A 6,000-nucleotide genomic window follows, 5' to 3' on the forward strand; every position below is an offset into this window, starting at 1 on the left:
AAGTTCTGGGGGTCTTCTACAATTCCAAGCTGGGGAGAGGATATCAGAATCAGATTCTTGTCGTTTTCTGTAGCCATCATCAGTTGAAGTGTGTGTCCCTTGTCCCAGCTGGTCTTCAATCAGTGGTCCACAGCTATTTTATTTTTAAAATTCTTAGATATTATTAATATATAAAGCTATTTTTTTTTTTTTTTGAGACAGGGTTTCACTCTGTCACCCAGGCTGGAGTGCAATGGAGTGATCTCTGCTCACTGCAACTTCTGCCTCCCAGGCGCAAGAGATCCTCCCACCTCAGCCTCCTAAGTAGCTGGGACTACAGGTGTGCACCCCCATGCCTGGCTAATTTTTGTACTTTTTGTAGAGACGTGAGTCTTGCTATGTTGCACAGGGTAGTCTCAAACTCCTGAGCTCAAGTGGTCTGCCCACCTTGGCCTCCCAGAGTGCTGGGATTACAGGTGTGAGCCGCTGCACTCAGCCCCACAGCCATTCTTATTCCTGTCCCCAAGTTCCATTCAGATTTAGCAGCTCCTGTCTCCATCCCTTCCAGGACCCTCTCAAGCTCAGGGCAGTCATTTTCGTGCTGCTTCCTTACTTTGCATCCTAGGAAATGTTTCGTCGAGTTCTCCATATACTTCCATACAGGACTGGCTACATCATTTGCAGGCCCAGTGCAAAGTGATGAATTCACTCTTGATGCTACTTAGCAGTCTTTTATTTTAAAAGTTTTTTTGGGGGGATAATTTTGGACTTACAGAAGAGTTGCAAAAATAGCCCAGAGTGTTCCCATATAGCCTCCCCTGAGCATGGTTAACAGCGACGTAACCGTGCTACAATGATCAGAACTCAGAAAGGAACCTTGGTACGATACCGCCAACTCCAAACTATCTTCGTATTTCACTAGGTTTTCCACTGAAGTTCTTTTTTACTTCCAGGGTTCAATCTAAAGTCCCACCTGGCATTTAGTTGTCACATCTTACTTTCATTCAATCTGTGACAGCTCCTAAGTCTTCCTTTGTTTTTTCCTGATCTTGACAATTCTGAAGAGTACTGGTCAGTTGTTTTGTAGAATGTCCCTCCCTTTGGGTTTGTCTGATGTTTTCTCCTGATTAGATTGAGGGTATGCATTGCGGAGAAGAAACCCCAGAGCTTATGTGCTCGCCTCAGCATCACAGCCTTCTAGATTTTTCCACAAAATAGTTACAAGAACAGTTCAGTAGTTTGCCCCAAATCATAGAGCTGCTAGCAACAAAGCCAGGACTAGATCTAAAGTCTCACTTTCATGCGAGGGGTGTTATCACTAACCCATAAATCCCTTCACATATTTTCAATACCACTGAATTATCCAGCAGTTGCCTTCCAGGATTGTGACGGCCAATTCTTTGTTCAGCTATAGAACAATGGAATGGGGGCATGAAGAGGCTGCATGGTGGACAGATATCCTGGAAGAAAAATAGTAATTTCTTTTTCTTTTTTTTTTTTTTTGAGACGGAGTCTCGCTCTGCCGCCCAGGCTGGAGTACTGTGGCCAGATCTCAGCTCACTGCAAGCTCTGCCTCCCGGGTTCACGCCATTCTCCTGCCTCAGCCTCCCGAGTAGCTGGGACTACAGGCGCTCGCCACCTCGCCCGGCTAATTTTTTTGTATTTTTTAGTAGAGACGGGGTTTCACCGTGTTAGCCAGGATGGTCTCCATCTCCTGACCTCGTGATCCGCCCGTCTCGGCCTCCCAAAGTGCTGGGATTACAGGCTTGAGCCACCGCGCCCGGCCGAAAAATAGTAATTTCAAACAAAACAAAAGTTAAGTGCTGGCCCAGCGTCCCTGCTGCTTCATGAATGGTGATGATGATAGTGGTCACGGCTTATTAAGATCTGGCTGAGGGCCAGGCACTGTGCTTTCTGTGTAGGCGGAACTGTCCCGCCTCAACTCAGTGTCACCACTGCCCTCCTTCTAGAATCTGTGCTTTCCAGAAGAGACACTGAGAAGCACATTCCCCAGAACTCTTGCCTTAGTACAGTTCCAGTTGAGAGTTTGTCAGTGAGAGAAACTTGCACGAAATTCGAAGGCAGAAGAGAGCGAGAAGCCATTATTGTCCATGGCCAGACATGTGGGCAGGCGTGAGATATACAGAAGCTTCCTTAAGGAACTCTTGAGAATCACACACTTCACAGCAGGCAAGGGTGGGACTAGGGGAGGGGATTTCCATTGCTTCTTTAGAACCTCAGCAGCTTCCCAATAATCTTTTTGACAATATTCCACCTCGGTGCTTTAAGCTGAGGTCTCCAGTGTCTGCTGCCTTTATCTTCGATGACACCTTCTTTGACCTTGTCTTTCCTACCTCTTTTAATAGTCCTGTAAACCACTAATTCCTATGCTAAAATTCTTTTTACCTGGAGTACATAGCATGGCTTCTGTTTCTCCAACTAACTCCTGATGTAGTATAACATGTTAATGCATTTGACCCTCTCACTATCCCAGGAGTCAGTGCCGTTAGAAACAGGGACTCACAATCGATTGTGCCCATACCCACCAGTGAGCAGTTTAATGAATATTTCAGATATTTCTTAGCAGTAAAACCGAATATCTTTGTTATTAGGATGTATGCTCTTATTTGAAAAAAATGAAGATCAAAATTTAATTTCTTTTATCTTTCAAATATAAAAGGCTGTTTCCATATGAAAGCATTTCCAGGAACTCTGGAAGCATTCAGAAACCTGAGGACCAGAGATGGATAAATTCCCTTCCTTCCACTTTGTGGCATTAGAACGCACAGCGTCAGCCTTAACATCACTCACTTGCTTAATTATTTGTCTTTGCCACTAGCCTGAGCTTCCGGAAGGCAGAGACTGTGTCTTTGGTGCCTAACACCGAATAGTAGATGCCCAATAAACAAAAGCATTCCTCAGTTACCCTGCCTTAGCATGCCTGAGGGTTCATGATTAGTTTTATTTCTTTGGTTTTCGCCTAATTTGACCTTTTCCCATGTGAAAATGTAAGTTCTGTCTGTACTCATCCCTTATGCCTTCATTGTTAAATCTGTTCCTCAAAGTTGGTTTGATTTCAAGTGTGAAGAGAGCATGAGGACTTCTGAGTCCTGAGAGAGATAAATGTGCACTAAGATAAATATGTAATTAGGACTGCAATATCCTTTGTAAAAGGAAAAAAATTGGAAACGATGTGTTTTTTTTTTTTTAAAGTAAAATCTTGGCTCTCATACAGATATAAAATGAACATATGCTGGAGATTTTATTGAATCTGGTACTAATGAGGGAACTGGTAAGATGTTACAACCATTTCAAAGGACAATCGAAAGAATGGACACATGTAGACATCAAGAATATGAAAGTGAATGTGCAAATGAATGCAAAATTGGCTTCTTCCACAGCGAGGACAGGCAGCCAATTGAATCTCCATCTATAGATGCATTGCTTCAAATATACACAATTTACAGAATCCAAAAATGGTTCAAAGACAATGAAAGGTGCAGAAGCAGAATTTGAGAACCCAGAAGGATGTGCTTTAAACAATGCTGTTTTCCATCAAAGCACATTTTCCCCCGCTGGGAATGTAAATGTCCACTAATAGAGAACTCGTAGTGTAGATGAAGAAACTCCCACTCCAATGGGAAAACAGGCATCCGTTAAAAAGAATGTGTCCAGTATCAACATGAAAGGCAAGACATAGATTAAAAATACTCACAATACATACGTCTGATAGAGAACTTGGATATATTATATATTTTAAAATCCTATAAATCAATGATAAAAAGGTGAACAATACAATTTAAAAATGGGCAGAATTCTTGAATGGGCATGTGATAAAAGAAGATATAGAAAGGGCCAATAAGCACATGAAAAAGTGCTCAACATAATCAGTCATCAGATTATGCAAATTAAAATTGTAATGAGATGCCAGTATCCATCCATCAGAATGGCTTACATTGCGAAGACTGAAAATACGAAGTGCTGTCATGGGACAACTGGATGCCATACACTGTTGGTAGGAGTGTAAGGTGGCATAGCCACTGTATTAATCATTCTCACACTCCTATGAAGAAATACCTGAGACTAACTTATAAAGAAAAGAGGTTTAATTGGCTCTTGGTTCTGCAAACTGTACAGGAAGCATGGTAGCTTCTGGGGAGGCCTCAGGACACTTTCAATCATGGTCGAAGGCAAAGGGGTAGCAGGCACATCTTACATGGCCTGAGCAGGAGGAAGAGGGAGAGAAGAGGGAGGTGCCACACACTTTTAAGCAGCCAGATCTTGTGGGAACTCTAGCACAAGACAGCACTAGGGGGACGGTGCTACACCATCAGAAATCACCCCCATGATCCAGTCACCTCCCACCAGGCCCCACCTCCAGCGGTGGGTATTACAATTGAACATGGGATTTTGGTGGGGACCCAGATTCAAACCATATCAGTCACTGTGCGAAAATATTTGGTAGTTTGTAATAAAATTAAATGGGCAGTACCAATGACTCAACAATTGTAAATATATTCGCAAGATAAGTAAGTGCGTATATCCACATAACGACTTCTATGAGAATATTCATAATAACCTTACTCACAAGAGCCCCAAAGTGAAAACAACCCAAATTTTGGTGGGAATACCACTTGGCAGCCACAACAACAAAATCCCAAACTACCAATGCATGCAAAAACATGGATGATGCTCCAGAATATTATGTTGCACAGAAGAATCCAGATGCAGAAGAACACCTGCATGTGAGTCCACGAATGTGATGTTTAACAGGAAAAACTACTGCATGGTGTTGGAAGTCAGTGTAGTCGCCATCTCAATATCTGTGGGATGATATTGACTGGAAGGATATGGGGGAGCCTTTCTGGGGTAATGGAAATGTTTTCATCTTGATCTAGGTGGTTGTCACACAGGAATACAGATGGTCCTGACGTATGTGGTTTGATGAATGATTTTCCGACTTTATGATGGTGTGAAAGTCATATGCAACCACAAGGTTTCAGATTTTAAGCACCGGAGACTCTTTGACCAAAGACTCTCAGGCTGCATTTTCAACTTGTCTTTTCAACCTATGATGGGTTCATTGGGACATAATCCCATTGTAAATCAAAGAGCATCTGTAAGTACATGCAAAAAAATCCTCAAAGTCAGTTATGTGCAATAGACAGTAAATAAGTTATACCTCAACAAAGTACTGGTAAAAAAAAAAAAATTCAATCAATCTAGATAAAATGATTTGAAAATCATGTCCTAACTTGCAGAGACATATTTCTTAAGTTCAAACAGCAAGTCACAGAACAGTAAATGAAATGCAATTCCATTTGCATTATTAAAGACCACATGGGCATATATGTGTAATTTGTAAATGCATCACACAAGTTAGAGGACAGTTGCTGGATGCTTAGCTGGGGTTACTTCTGGGGAGTGGAAAGGAATAAATAGGTGTGGGAGGCATTATTGTTTGTATTTGTCCATTTTCACATTGCTGTAAAGAAATAACTGAGACTGGGTAATTTATAAAGGAAAGAGGTTTAATTGACTCACAGTTCCACATGGCTAGAGAGGCCTCAGAAAACTTACAATCATGGTGGAAAGCAAATGGGAGACAAGGACCTTCTTCACATGGCAGCAGGAGAGAGAAGTGTGCATGAACAAAGGAAAAACTACCATTTATAAAACCATCAGATCTCGTGAGAGTTCACTCACTATCACAAGAACAGCATATGGGAAACCATCCCATAATCTAATCACTTCCTTCCCTTGACATGTGGGGATTACATGTCCCTCCCTTGACACGTGGGGATTATAATTCGAGATGAGATTTGAGTGGGGGCACACAGCCAAACCATAACCTTGTTTGTATTGTTTATAATGCAAATGAATGTGTAATTAAAAATAGGTCAATTCTGATTCATGTAACGGTAACAGAAAATGGAACACTTGATCTAGAAGAAGAGTGCTGCAAGGGATGTTACACAGTTGGGCTGGGGCTGGCACTGAGATCTCAACTGAATATCTTAT

Source organism: Trachypithecus francoisi, unplaced genomic scaffold (genome assembly GCF_009764315.1).
Source record: "Trachypithecus francoisi isolate TF-2019V2 unplaced genomic scaffold, Tfra_2.0 Lachesis_group6, whole genome shotgun sequence".
Lineage (NCBI taxonomy): Eukaryota > Metazoa > Chordata > Mammalia > Primates > Cercopithecidae > Trachypithecus > Trachypithecus francoisi.